The 15,768-nt window shown below is 35.0% G+C and overlaps 1 protein-coding gene across 1 annotated transcript in view; it reads right to left on the reverse strand.

Moving 5' to 3' along the window:
- LOC126826994 (D-glucuronyl C5-epimerase B) overlaps positions 1–15,768 on the reverse strand; it is a 195,060-nt gene that overhangs the window by 103,671 nt on the left and 75,621 nt on the right. The window contains exon 3 of the mRNA XM_050556149.2: positions 12,909–13,139. The gene's annotated coding sequence lies outside the window, so the exon portion shown is untranslated. The remainder of the gene's footprint in view (positions 1–12,908; positions 13,140–15,768) is intronic.

The raw sequence follows: 15,768 nt of genomic DNA on the forward strand, positions 1-15,768 counted from the left end.
GTTTATAGATGTCTATAATATAACATGTTTTAACTCTATATAAAGGTTGGAGGTGGTGTGTAGGATAAGTTTATAGATGTCTATAATATAACATGTTTTAACTCTATATAAAGGTTGGAGGTGGTGTGTAGGATAAGTTTGTAGACGACCATAATATAGCATGTTTTAACTCTATATAAAGGTTGGAGGTGGTGTGTAAGAAACGTTTATAGATGACCATAATATAACATGTTTTAACTCTATATAAAGGTTGGATGTCGTGTGTAGGATAAGTTTGTAGACGACCATAATATAGCATGTTTTAACTCTATATAAAGGTTGGAGGTGGTGTGTAACATACGTTTATAGATGACCATAATATAGCATGTTTTAACTCTACATAAAGGTTGGAGGTGTTGTGTAAGATAAGTTTATAGATGTTTATAGATGTCTATAATATAACATGTTTTAACTCTATATAAAGGTTGGAGGTGGTGTGTAAGATAAGTTTATAGATGTCTATAATATAGCATGTTTTAACTCTATATACAAACTGAACATCAGTGTTTTTAATAAATTAACAACAATATATTGTTACTTTAAGCTGCTCACATTGGAAACAGTTCATGTATATATACTAATTAACAATTAGACACATTAATAACATACTAATTAGATCACGGAGCCACGATGACAATAATTAACACTGAATTACTCCAGGGTTTTTGTAATTAACTAATCTAAAGGGAAAAGGTCTGAATTATTTATATTTATTTAACTATATCTAAGACAAGGTCCTGTATGGTATCAATTAATTGATTTGTAGCTATGTGTTAATTAAGATCAACTACACAGTAGCCAGTAGTGAAGTCTTAATTTATTCTAAGTTTTAAGTAATGAAGGATCAGTTCATTGTTATTCTTGGTAAGTGATACCTTTAGGTTAATCTCAGACAAATGTCCTAAAATGGATCCAATAATCAGTTGCCATGTGTTAAAGATGCATTATGTAAGATTTAGATAAAGAGCTGGCCGTTCTTGCTATACAAGTTTAAACAAGATAATACAAAATGAAAATTTCATTCAAATTACTTCATTCTGAGCCAAGTTATTACTGTTTGTAGTTTTGACAAGATGTGTGCATTGTGATAACCAGTCCCTTTCCCATTTCTAAATTAAATTTTTAAATGGTGATCGAACCGTTGTAATCTAGTTAAAATCTCGAGTATCTGATGCCATCGAGAGTTGATTATGTTCTGGATACGTTAATTAATGTCTTATTAATAGTTTATATAACATTTCAGACCTAAAGAAAGACTTGCAATAGGCAAATTTAGCTCTTACATAATGTACGTTTAAAGATCACAAATAAATTAATGAAATAAGTGAACCCCTCCCCCACAAATTTAAGTTTGATTACTTTGAAGGATGTGTTAATTGTCCTCAAATTTGACTACATGGATGACTTAAGAAGTGATAGATGTGAAATCACAACAAAATCTAAACTTTAGATTTAATGTCTTATCAACACAAGACTTCCATCATTTTGAGAAAAACACACACAGTAATGCTAATTAAGCGTGCAACTCCAATTTTGTCTGAACGATGTTTTCCCCTTCTCTTTTTTGATTTGTAACATTAAAGTTAATTTAGATCAAAAATAAATTAATGAAATAAGACCCCCCCCCCAAAAAAAAAAAGAAATTTATGTTTGATAACTGAAGGATGAATTAATTGTCCTCAAATTTGGCTACATGGAAGACTTGAGAAGTGTCTATCAACACAAGACTTCCATCATTTTGAGAAAAAACACAGTATTCTAAATCAGGGTATCATGCGAATTTTGTCTGAATGATATTTTCTCCTTCTCTTTTTTTGATTTGTAACTTTTGATTAAAGTTTGTTTTAATCTGCACGCCAATTAAGTACATGTGTGGACCTTCGTTTTTCTTTTTTTTGTCCCATCCAAACAATTAGACACATTATCCTTGTCAGCTTCACAGACGCCAACCTTGACAAGTGAAGTAGGGACTTGGTGTCATGCCTGACAAGTGAAGTTAATAGGGACTTAAAAATTCCGAAAGATTCTTCTAGGCCAATATACTGGATTCGAACAAGGAACATTCCAGTCGGTGATTCCATTGTCCTTTGGCCGTCATCCACTGTGGTCCCACTTTTAGAAATAAACAAGGTAACAGAAATAGTTAAAGCACAGACTTATTATCAATGGCTACAAACAGTGCCGACTAAACATCCCACATTTAATGAACAGGATATTAAACGTTAGGTATAAATCAATTATAGACTAAGCTAGGCTCTAATTAATCCTATTATAGTTGCGTAAATATAAACTATCTATTTACCATATCATACAACTGTAATTACGTATTTCACAAGTAAATCTCAGACAATAATAGTAGTCTATGGTCCAGTCAACACAATAAGCAGGTTTTCGGCTTATTCTTCAGAGAGAGAGAAAAAGAGAGAGAGAGAGAGAGAGTTTAAGGTCCACTCGACACAAACCAGGTCATTTCAGGACTAACATATGGTTCAATTTTATTTCAATGATTTGCTTGCGCGTTGGGGTCTTTAGCAGTGAGAGGAAACTGGAGGACCCAGAGAAATAGTTGTTCGAATGGGATGAAAAAATGAGGTCTCGTGTATACATTGACATGCACCTAAAAGAACCCTCGGCTATGTAAGTAGTTACCTGAGTTACAGCCTGCTTTTCTTAAATCCCTACTGTCAAGGGTTCTTTTTACATGCACAAGATCCTTGTTTTTTTGTTCCATCCAAATGACTAAATAAATATCTTGAAAGCAACGCAAGTGAACATATCAAGATACATGTACATATGAAACAATCGTCAGGGGTAGAGAGAAATGAAATGTTGTTTAACGTCCTACTGTTCTGCTCCAAACTGGGCTAATGAAGACGGGCATATGCCATACAGTGCGCTATGAGGGAAATTTTGCCCGGACAGCGGCACTACAGACTACTCTTATATCGAATTCAAATTACCAATGGATCTTTTACCTGCACGCCAATGTGTACATGGGACCACAGTTTTCCGTCCCATTCGAATGACTAGACAGCTGTCCTTGTCAGATCCTCTGTCCTGCATCACTGACAAGGAAAGAATCACGCCGGAAAATCTGGATGAACTTTCTCGGACAATGCAGGGATCGAACACCCAACCTCCAGGCTAGCGAGCCAGTGTCTTACCTACTTAGCCACCGTGATCCCCCACCAGTAGAGAGAGAGAGAGAGAGAGAGAGAGAGAGAGAGGTGCACTCTACACAAACTAGGTTATTTCAGAACTAACAAATGATTGAATCTGATGTAATTAACACAACTACATGAAACAATCTGAAAATAAATCTGCCCACAGTTTTGTGTACCGTATATCATCTATCTTCTATACTAATATTTGTGACTGTCGTTTGTCTGTCGGTCTGTTTGTCTGTCTGTTCGGGGTTGGCAGCTACACTAGGTCTGCCCCGAGTCTGAAATTTGGGGTATAGGGGTAGCTCGGACCAGGGAGTAACATAGGCCAGGTGGCGTTAGTCTACCACTTTCGGTTTCGGGATTATGACCCCCGGGCTGTTCGGGGTTGGCGGCTACACTAGGTCTGCCCCGAGTCTGAAATTTGGGGTTTAGGGGTAGCTCCGACCGGGGAGTAACATAGGCCAGGTGGCGTTAGTCTACCACTTCCGGTTTCGGGGTTATGACCCCCGAGCGAAGCCGGGCATTCTGCTAGTTATAAATATTTCAAATCCTCGTTATATCTAACAAACAAATCTCAAAATCCTGAGAGAACAGAAATCAACTGGGACAATTTTTTTTAAAATCAATAAAATATCTTTCATTGAGATTCTTCATTCAAGATAGCGAATTCTTTCATCAAGATATCTACATGATCAGATACAAGTCTTATAACAAGTGAAGAAACTGCAAAAAAAATACCCCCAAAAATTGCATCAGTTGTCCAAAAACTCATTTTGCAGTTTCTCATTGATGAAATCCAGATAAAAGACCATAAATTACACTTTCTTGGATAAAAACGATGGAGATATCAACTGAATTATTACTTCTTCCAGAAATAGACCAAAAATTTCTACAAAGTAGTTTCAATGAGTCATTAAATAGGTTAATGATGAAACATCATAAAGATCATTTATTATACAAGTTTCTTAATAAAGATAATAATTCCTGTCAATTCAAGCGTGAGATTATCATTACTGAGAGAGAGAGAGAGAGAGAGAGAGAGAGAGAGAGAAAAGTAGAGAGAGAAAAAGAGAGATAGTGATGGGGTTTAACGTCCACAAACTAGGTCATTTCGGCACTAACACAGGGTTCAATTTAATTTCAATAATTCGCTTGCGCGTAGGGGTCTTCATTAGTGGGAGGAAACCGGAGGACTCGGAGAAAACCCACGAGGTTGGACAGGCGACCATACTCCTTGTCACGTACAACCGGGAATCAAAACCACGCCAGTTGACTCAATGACAGACCAAATGATACAATGCGTACGGGCTAACCATTTGGCCATCCAACCCCCTTCTGGGTATAGAGCTGGGATGGATATATGTGGTGCGTTGTGTGACTGTTTGTACAGATAGTCCTATTACATCCTCCCTCTCAAGTTCAATATGGACACAGATCACTAAAGATTTCCCCATTGACTCCAATGTTAATTCTCGTATCTTAGACCGGCTCTAACTTTTTCCCAAATTTTCGTTGGGTAGAACGCTTTCTACCACAGATGGAGCAACATGTGGCAACCACTTGCCCAAAAGCACGTATGAGGTTCTTCATGAAAAACTTGAGATACACAAGCTGGAAGTAGAGACAAGTAAACATGCAATTTCAGGCCCTACATTACAACGTAACCAACCTCTCAACTCTTGTATCCTTCCGCATCAAAATTATGAATATTCACCAAAACCTGGCAGAAAATGTATTTTCAAACCCTTTTCCTCAATTCTACACCAAAAAGTCAACAAAAATCGCCATGCAAAAGGGGGAAAAAGGAAAAGGGAGAGGAAGACTAAAAATAGCTTTGGCCCTTGTTTCATGGGTGACGGCGTAGGAATATTTGGTGATCTGTGTCCTATATAATTCCTACTCAATTAATTCCCTATGGCTCACATGGTAGAGATATATGGATTCTATGGCTGGGGTTTGCGGGTTCGACTCCCAACAGGAGCATTCTGTGGGGCCAGGTGATTTTTTCAGGTGTGGGATTGCGTCTTCTCTCCGAACGAAAGAGAGAGAGAAATGGGGTGGGATTGCATCTTCTCTCCGAACGAGAGAGAGAGAGAAATGGGGTGGGATTGCATCTTCTCTCCAATAGAACTCCAAAATGTAATCTTATTATGGAATATTGTTTTTCAATAATTAGCTTGCACACAGGTAAACTGGATAAACAGGAGAAGACCTACATGGTTACATAGCTGACTCTACACCTTGTCACATACAAACGTCATAATCTACTTGAGTTTATTCCAAAACTTATTTGCTTCAAAAGCTGAAAAGGTTACCCTAGTTAATTTCCTACAAATAAATAAACTATTTTAAAAACATTTTTTTTAAAACGTAGTACATTTTCATGAGTGTACCTGACCTAAAAAATACTTACATGTACATGTACACTCCTTATATTATAAACTCTATTACAGCGAACTGAATACATAAAGAACATTATAGAAATAGACCTATCTTCAGTAATTTCACGCTAAAATAAGGAGTCACGACCCCCTATAGGATTCTGACTATAAATAAACAGGCAGACAATATGAAAAGAAGGCAATCATCAGTTGAACCATCCCCTACTGTGATTGTTGTTTTCAATAAAGGCCAGTTATCAAAAGCTATCTATATTTTGTCAAGATCATCCAGTCAAAGGGTCGTTTGAAGAAATATCACAGTGGGATTCTATTTAAAATCTGTCCAAAAAAAACTTGTCTAGAAATAAATCTATTGACAGTTTCTCACATAGAAATGTATATCCTATCAATACCTGGACGGTGATGGTCATGAATTAATGATTTTTTTTTTCTTCACAGTTGTATTATCATTTTTCTTTTTTTCTTCTTACAATATAAATTTCTTATTAAATATACACAAAATTAATATTCAATGCTCATTTGCTACATATCAAGAAACACTGCAAAAGTGTGCATTTAAACATATTACAACCAACTTGGAAAAAACCCTAATTTTAAAGGAGCTAAATCGCTAATATTTGGGACCTAGAAATTGACACAAATGGGTTGCAACACAATAATGTAATGTGAATGTATATAAACTGATTAACATTCAATCGTTTCTGTTTTTACTCTAATTTCAAATCAGGTATGTTTGTTGAAATACGGCAGTAGTCTCAATCGAATGGCATCTAGTTATTCAAGTCTACACCGATAGTACAGATATTTATTATGCATGCCTCGTTCTTCGAGTCCCCTATTACAAATTGTGCTGAAACGCAGTATGGTACACAATTCGGATACTAATGGTAAAATGTTGAAGACTTTGGATGATATTGAGTTAGAGACTTGGCTACTTTTAATGAAGAGTTCTCGTTAAATTATAATATGAGCAACACTGGAAAAAAATCATAATCATCTTGCAGACAAAATAGATATAAAATTAAAAAACACAACACAATTTATATGGAAAACAATCACTGGTTTATACACATATAGCACGACGTTTCGACAAGTATTATCTTATCATTATCAAGTACAAATGATAGGCTAACGTTTCGATAAGTATTATCTTATCGTTAGCCTATCATTTGTACTTGATAATGATAAAAGAATTCTTGTCAAAACAGGGTGCTATATGTGTTGTGATTTTTTAATGTGCTCAATCACTAAATGCCACTCAAGGATTATATAAAATTGTTTTAAAACAGGCTAATCTTCTTACCTTTCTAATATCTAAAAGTACGATAAATTTACAAATTGGAGTTGGATTCTTCTATTATCAATTCTCAACAACTATAGGGAGACCATATGATCAGTCCACTTGATAAAAGTACGATAAATTTAAAACTTGGATTCTTCTATTACCAATTCTCAATAAATATAGAATGATCAGTCCACTTGATAAAAGTACGATAAATTTAAAACTTGGATTCTTCTATTACCAATTCTCAATAAATATAGAATGATCAATCCACTTGATAAAAGTACGATAAATTTAAAAATTGGATTCTTCTATTACCAATTCTAAATAAATATAGAATGATCTATCCACTTGATAAAAATACGATAAATTTTAAACTTGGATTCTTCTATTACCAATTCTCAATAAATATAGAATGATCAGTCCACTTGATAATATTAAACCACAGGCTTTCAAATATACACCACTGATTGTTCATACAGATTGATCCTCTCCACTAGTAGCAACGTAATCTTCACAGAATCTAATTCAATCAATCACAGCAAGAGCCTATATTCAGCCAATAACTAAATAAAGTAGATCTTTTAATTGACCAAAGATCCATAACAATAGAAGCCATATACTCACTAATCCCGTATAGACTGCCTTTCCAACTGATTAAATTCATTTAATGTCAAAGCATGCCAAATGCTGTCTTGCATGAAAAATCAATGAAGCGTACTAAAACCAATCAAAATATACCTGCCCAGATTGACATGGTAGTTAAAGTATTAAAGACAACAAAAGCCTATAAAGTATACACTTGGCTAATTAGCGATATTCCTTTCATAAGTGGATTAGGAAGCAATTTAACTCTTTACTTGAAGTCGAGTTCTCCTCTCTTTAATAGTATAACAAAAATCAGTGCACTTGACAATATGAATGAGAAATGAGTGTAACGCTAAATGGATATTTAACTGCAGTGCTGTAAATAACATGAATATTCTTTTCAATTTACTAATCTACGCTATTGTTTTTTTTTGTGTGCACATATCAACCTTTAATTAAGTTGTTAATTAACAAAGTGATTAAATACCTTACCATTTATGTTAATGAATTATACCTGACCATTTATGTTAATTATTTACCTGGTTTTAATCTGATTCTCACCTTTTATCATAATTATGTAATCACACGAGTCAAGTCTGCCACCTCTTGAATGGTGTAACTAGTTTCTTTATGTCAGGAATTATCTGACCACTTAAATCATGTTATCCAAACGTTTAATTCTTCACAAAACTCTTAGCATTTTAGGGGGTCGGATGGCCGAATGGTTAGCATGTGCACACTGTATCATAAGGTCTGTCATTGAGTCAACTGAGGTGGTGTTGATTCCCCAGTCATATGTGACAAGGAGTAGGGTCTCATGACCGCTTACAAGGAGATGTTGCTGAATAGGAGTGGCACTCATTAATAATAATGAATATTTATATTGCGCGCATTCCATCCAAACAGTATGCTCATGGCGCAGGTTTGTTTAGCTCTTCAGTATTATAGTTCACTCTTTATAACAGGATTCAACCATATGAGATTTTAGTTTTGATTTGAAAGTTTCCAAACATTGCAGAGTTTTGAGATTCTCGGGTAACGAGTTCTAAAGTGGGAAAATCGTTGAAACCCAAAGGATTTAAGTCTATAACTTGGTACTGTTAGAAGGTGATGATTTTTTGACCTTAGGGTGCGTTTGGCGATATATTCAGATAGCATTGAACAATGATATTCAATGGCACTGTACAATTAATAAAATATATAATTTATTATGTACATAAATATAGTATACTAATAAATAATTAATTTATGAAAGAGATATGTCTTTAGCGATTTCTTAAAGCTATCAATTGAGATTTCAAGGGGTTTTTTTTAAGGTTAAACTCTTTGTTATTCTTATTTATGGCAGGCAATTTGACGGACAGCTAAATTCTTTAAAAATACAACCATTATTAACACAGCTATTATTATACTATTAACAAATTTAGATATTGAACTTTTGAAATGTTGGTATAATAACGACACATATTCACTCTGTATTATAATATATTTACTGTATTAAATAATAATTTTACGGGAGAATATATTTAATGTCACGCACGATAGCCATGTTGTGCTATATGTACAATAGACGTTTATATACAAATTTATTGTCAATCTAACTTCATTATTAATTCATTTTTGAACGTGCATAGGTGGTTAAATTGGTTAAATATTATTCATAGTCGTCGTGAACATTAAAGTCTTCATAGACGAAATGGGGTTTAACGTCCTACTGTTCTGCCCTGACTGGGCTAATGAAGATGGTCTCCAGACAGAATATTAAATACAGTAAAATTATCTAAAATGAGAAATATATTTACAATTTCTCATGAATTCAATATGCTGTTTCAGATACATTAACATCGAAATCTCAATAAATAGAATATGAACTACAGTAAAATTATTTCAAATGAGAAATATATTCCAGATTTCTTGAGGATTCAATATGCTGTTCTGATAAATTCAAAAGTTAAATTAGCAAAAGTGTTAACAATTGATTTGATAGACTTAATTAACTTTATGAACCAAACATTATTCATAGTTACACAAACAATCTTAAATTGTTTTAGACCTTATTTTGACACACATCAATATCGTGATATGAAACAGTTTTATTTCTATGACATCGAAAGGATTAAATATATAAATTATTCATTTATCCTGTTGTAATTGTCTTGGTAAATATTGACCTGGTTATGAAATGAAATGAAATGGTGTTTAACATCCTACTGTTCTGCTCCTATACTGGGCTAATGAAGACGGGCATACGTCATACAGTGTGCTATGAGGGAAATTTTGCCCGGGCAGTGGCACTATCACCTACTCTTATATAGAATTACAACTGCCAGGGGATCTTTTAAGTGCATTCCAATATATATACAGGACCTTGGTTTTTCGTCTCATCTGAAGGACTAGACAGCTGTCCTTGTCAAGCCCTCCGGACCTGGTTATGTATCGTGATACGAATCGTATTGTAGCACCTGAATCGCAATATGTATCATATTGTGACTGCAAGTACAGGAGTACGGCACAATGCATAACCATAAACCAGGAAGACAAACCCACAGACAACACAGACATTGTAAATAATAAAAATATTATCAAATCAAGTGAATGGATTCAGGGACCTGCTGTAAGCATCTTGCAGTGATACCAGATTCATTCAAATTGAAAACAAACTCAACAATAAAGTGAAATATTGTTGTAACTTCAATCAAGTTACAAGTAAACAATTCAGCCCGATAATCAGCTGAAATGAACAAAATGATGGAATTACCTTATAACACCACGTCAATCCCACCACACCCAAACGTCTGCTTCAATGAAAATCAAACTAGACAACCTAATAATCTCAGACCTGGAATGTTCTTTTTATTAATGCATCGTCCACTAATACCCTATTAAATACTATAATGCATGCTGGTAGGACACCATTCTTCAAATACAACCAACTCTTTAACTCTTCACACTGGACACTTTTATGGCATGCAGGGCTTAAAATGTCTCAATAGGGGTCCACCTTAATCACGTGAAAATTACTTGCCTTCAACAGCTTTTACCAAGTTTACACCATTCTGAGAGATTGTTTGTAATAGAAATTATTTCTAAAGTAAAGGCATTGGACCGGTGTTCCTATCCTCCATGTTGTAATGTTAACTGTTCAGTGTGAACACAACCTGATATTCTTGAGATGAGGTTTGTGGGTTGTGAATACCTCCTGTTATTGTTGAGAAGAGGTTTGTGGGTTGTTTAGTGTGAACACCTCCTACTACTGTTGAGAAGATGTTTGTGGGTTGTTTAGTGTGAACACCTCCTGTTATTATTGAGAAAAAACTATTTATTATAATTAATACCTGGAGATTACATGATTAAAACATGGCTTTATTTAGCTTAATGTCCACCCAACACAAACTTGGTACAATTTCTTTTCAATAATTCACATTGTAAATTATTGCACCTTGAATACATAACATGTTATTGTCTGCGATATCACCTCGGTGGAAGCGGACGTAAAATACAACTAACTAACAGCAACAACAATAATTCATTTGTGCATAGGGGTCTTTAGCAGTGGGAGGGAACCGGAGGACGTAGAGAAAACCCACAAGGCTAGGCTAGCGCTACTGCTACTGCTTGTCATGTACAGGCCTTGGGTTGAAAAAAAACCCACCTGGGCCCTTATTCACGAAAACTTAAACTAAGATACAATTGAAATTTTAAGAAATACTGCAATTCGATTGGCTGACCAGTAAAATCAATTTGCATATATCCAATTTGCATATTGGTCAGCCAATCGAATTGCAGTATTTCTTAAAATTTCAATTGTATCTTAGTTTAAGTTTTCGTGAATAAGGGCCCAGCTTGACACAATGACAGTCAGTATCATCTAAAACACACATGCTAATTGAAATCATTGCTAAACAATTCGGCTAGTCCTGGAAATAACGGTTTTACATGTACCAGACAAAATGTCAGGCCCTAATGAAATCAGACCTGACATTTTCAACTTAGTGCAGGACATGTATTAATAATATCAATGAAAAAGGCAAATCAGTTACGGACAAAATGACAGGCACCAGAGGTGCTGTGCCTGACAAAGCCTGAATCTGTGCCTGACATTGTCTGTGACAGGTGCCTTATTTCCAAGCTTGCAGTGATTCGGCCATCCAACCAGAGGTTTTGTGGCTGACAAAGCCTGATGTGCCTGACATTGTCTGTGACAGGTGCCTTATTTCCAGGCTTGCATTGATTCGGTCATCCAACCAGCTGTAGAATAAAGGAGATTAAGTATAACAGTAAGAATCACCATTTGATTCATCCCCAGCATTAATCTGATCAATATAGATAGACTTTAACACCTACATGTACTTCAACTAATTTAATCCTTGACTGGCATTTACAGATTGAGTACACAATTTATATGGAAAACTTGTCTACAATATCATCCTTGGAGAAAGTGGACGTAAAACTCCACGCACGAATGAACGAATGGAGAGAGAGAGAAATGGGATTTAACGTCCACTCGACACAAACTAGGTCATTTCAGGACTACCATATGGTTTGATTTTATTTCAATAATTCACTTGCGCGTAGGGGTCTTTAGCAGTGGGAGGAACCCGGAGGACCCGGAGAAAACCCACAAGGTTGGACAGACGACCCTACACCTTGTCACGTACAACTGGGGATTCGAATCCACGCCAGTTGAATAAACTGGCATACCACAGTCTCCAGATTTTCGTGAACTCACACTATTCTATATTCATATGAACAAATTAATTTTATTCCGTACTAAATTAATTAGTCTATCATCTTGTTTCAGGTGACATTAAATAGCTGGTCCCCAGGGCCAGATTAAGACCTCCATATATAGGCCCTAAGCACTTAAAAGATTTTGATGCCCCCATATATATATAAAGAATAATTAACCACAAACAACTTGATTAAAGTTTTTCTGGGATTTTTTACACGTCATTATTAATTGCACGACATTCTGTGGTGCCCCCATTACCATGATGCCCTAAGCATGTGCTTATCTTGGTTAATGATTAATTCAGCCCTGCTGTTCCCATTAATTCAAAATTAACACTACATAAAATGTTTATGGATACACAATTACTCAATTTATTACTATGCAACTTTACAAACAGGATACTCTTGGCTTTATTCAAATTTCAAATGGACGACCTCCCAAGATTTAGAAGCATATGGGTCAATTATAATAGGGATCACAAATTTAATCCATGGACAACCGACCACCAATTGAAGTGCCAATCAAACCAGGTGACGATACTTCAAACAATCAGAAGGTCGTACTTCAAGCAGAAAAGACAAAAACTACCAATAAACTTTTATAATCCGATCACTTCAACAATATCAAGATTTTTCATTCAGTTATCTCCCCTATGATCGAAATCTCTATAAAATAAATAAAGATAAAAATCTTCTTACCTTTACAAACACAAGGTGATCAATACAGTATTACTGGTCATTATTCTTTTATCTTCCTAGCCGTTAAATGGACACAGAATGACCCATTGATGATTGAGTTTATAGTTTACGGTAGAAGCCTGGTTAGTTCTAAATTGTTCGTTTTACGGCCCTAGGTGTTACACGGTTTTATAATCCTTTTGTTATCACAACTCGTCAAAATTCCTGACATATCATTGGTTGGCAACACACCTGGAATATAAAGGGGTGTTATCATTAGTCATTTGTCCACTTAAAATTGTGAATCATGAACAGATTTCAGTTCATTTATTACAACATGCTACAGTGACAGGGATTATATGATAGGTGTGAACATATACAACCTTGCAGAGTTAAACATGTCATATATGAGAGAGAGAGAGAGAGAGAGAGAGAGAGAGAGAGAGATATTTTAACATTTCAAGACACTCAATTAATGGCAGACAGATAGCTTATGACTTGATTTTTATCAGAGAGAAAAGAGAGAGGGTTTAACGTCCACTTGACAAAAACTAGGCCATTTCAAGACTAACATATGGTTCAATTCTAGATTTTCTCGAGGTCCTCGGTTTCCTTCCACACCTAAAGACCCCTACGCACAAGTGAATTATTGAACCATATGTTAGTAACAAAATGACCTAGTTTGTGTTGAGTGGACACTAAACCCAATTTCTCTCTCTCTCTGATAAAAATCAAGTCATAAGCTATCTGTCTGTCATTAATTCAGTGTCTTGAAATGTCATAATGTATATAATATATGTATATATATATTATGCCATATGTGCAGGTATATGTAATAGATGTCACTAGGTGTCAGTGACATACATGTGACATAAACATGACAGATAACAACAACCTTCCTTTGTTTCTAGATTACACATTTAGCTATAAATCATGTTTCAAATTATAACCCACAGAAAGATTTAAATAAATTATAACCCATTCACTACAGAATTTCTTGATCACTGTTAAAAAATAAACAACCCAATTGATTATTGATGTATAATGATTAATTTTTGAACAGTGGTCAGGAAATTAAGTACTTGTAAATTGAACACTCATAATCAAAGTTAATCAGTCATCTTTAAACTGGACACAAGTACAAATTAGATGATATTGGGTGATTTTAAAGGATTTTTACAAATATTTTTAACAAAGATTTGATATTGAATGAATGTGAAAGAAATTAGTGCTAAATATAGATTCTCCATTTAAAGAAAGATTTGATATTACCGGTAAACGAATGTGAAAGAAATTAGTGCTAAATACACAAGATAAAATGATACCCGGGTTACAGTGTCTATAGTCTTTAATTTATATAGAGGGACTGATAAGGACAGCTGTCTAGTCGTTCGGATGGTACGGAAAACTGAGGTCCCATGTACACATTGGCGTGCACGTAAAAGATCCCTTGACAGTTGGAATACGATATAAGAGTAGGCTGTGGTGCAGCTGTCCGGGCAAAATTTCCCTCATAGAACACTGTATGGCGTATGCCCGTTTTCATTAGCCCAGTTTGGAGCAGAATTGCAGGGCGCTAAACCCCATTTCATTTCATTCATTTAATTTATACTTCTTACTTTATCTTTATGATACATAAAATTTATGAACCAACAAAAATGGAATCATGTAATCCGCTTCTTGTTTCGACTTTTTAAAATATTTACCGCGTTTTAAATAACAACACTAACTGTCCACCATGACAGCTTCCTGCCACATAAATCTGACATAATTTGCACATCAGTTGAATGTCGACAAGAAAATTTATAGAAACATAAATTTGTGATGTTGGCCATTAAACTATCAAAGAGTTTAGAGTAATTATAGTAGATAATAGGGGTGATTAAAGGCAGAGGCAATAATCTGTGATTTATAACCAAATTCTCTAATATATATCTCTATAAAAATCAACACACATGACCCATGGGAGGGATATTTCAGTTTACAGAAAAGCATCATTTAGAATCTTATTATAAAATAAAATCAAGTACGAACAATCCAAACCATTAGACAAAATTCGAAGTCCTAAAAAAATGGTATAGGCAAAATTTGAAGCTAAATAATGTAATTAGCAAATGGACTGTTCACCGTGTACAAAATACACGACAAACAGCGGTAACAGGTGTTCGGAAGAGTAAGCTTACCCTGTCTGGCGCCACACCCGCCGGCATCCAAACCATTAGACGAAATCTCCGTAAAACAGCGTATCATATATATGTGTCAAAATGATTAGTTCCCATATATCACCTAAATGCCGCAGCCCCGCAATTGATAACAAAATATGTATTCAGAGACATAGGATTCATAGCTAGCAGGGGATTAAAAAGGGCTATGTTTTCTACATTTCTGTTTCTTTTGAGGCCTTTGCTTGCTCATAAAACCTGTAACACTGGTGAACCTATCAGGATATAACCCCTGGTGAATAATCTCAACTGACAAACTGACAATATTGTCACATCATATAAACGATTGCATGTCTTTCAACCGTAGAAACGAACCAAGTTGAACTTAATAAAGATGAATATTATCATCAGACTCTAATTTCTACAGTTATTAAAATAGACAAATTCTCTAATAATAATGTTTATCGTACAAATAAAGTCTGACAGACAGCTGCATATTCTAATCGCTCGAAATTACTCGCGAAAAACTTGTGTAAATGGACGGACAGGCTATGTGATTATGATTCATAGTCAATTCTATACCTATTAGAATACTGTTACCACGAATTCAATATGCAATTTGCTTATCACAAGCTGTGAGTGAGTAAAAAGTGCAGGAGTTTGTCAATAATGAATGAAATTAAGGACAGTTTGGCTGAATAAAGCGTCCGTGATGATTC

The sequence above is a fragment of the Patella vulgata genome, chromosome 7 (genome assembly GCF_932274485.2).
Source record: "Patella vulgata chromosome 7, xgPatVulg1.2, whole genome shotgun sequence".
NCBI lineage: Eukaryota > Metazoa > Mollusca > Gastropoda > Patellidae > Patella > Patella vulgata.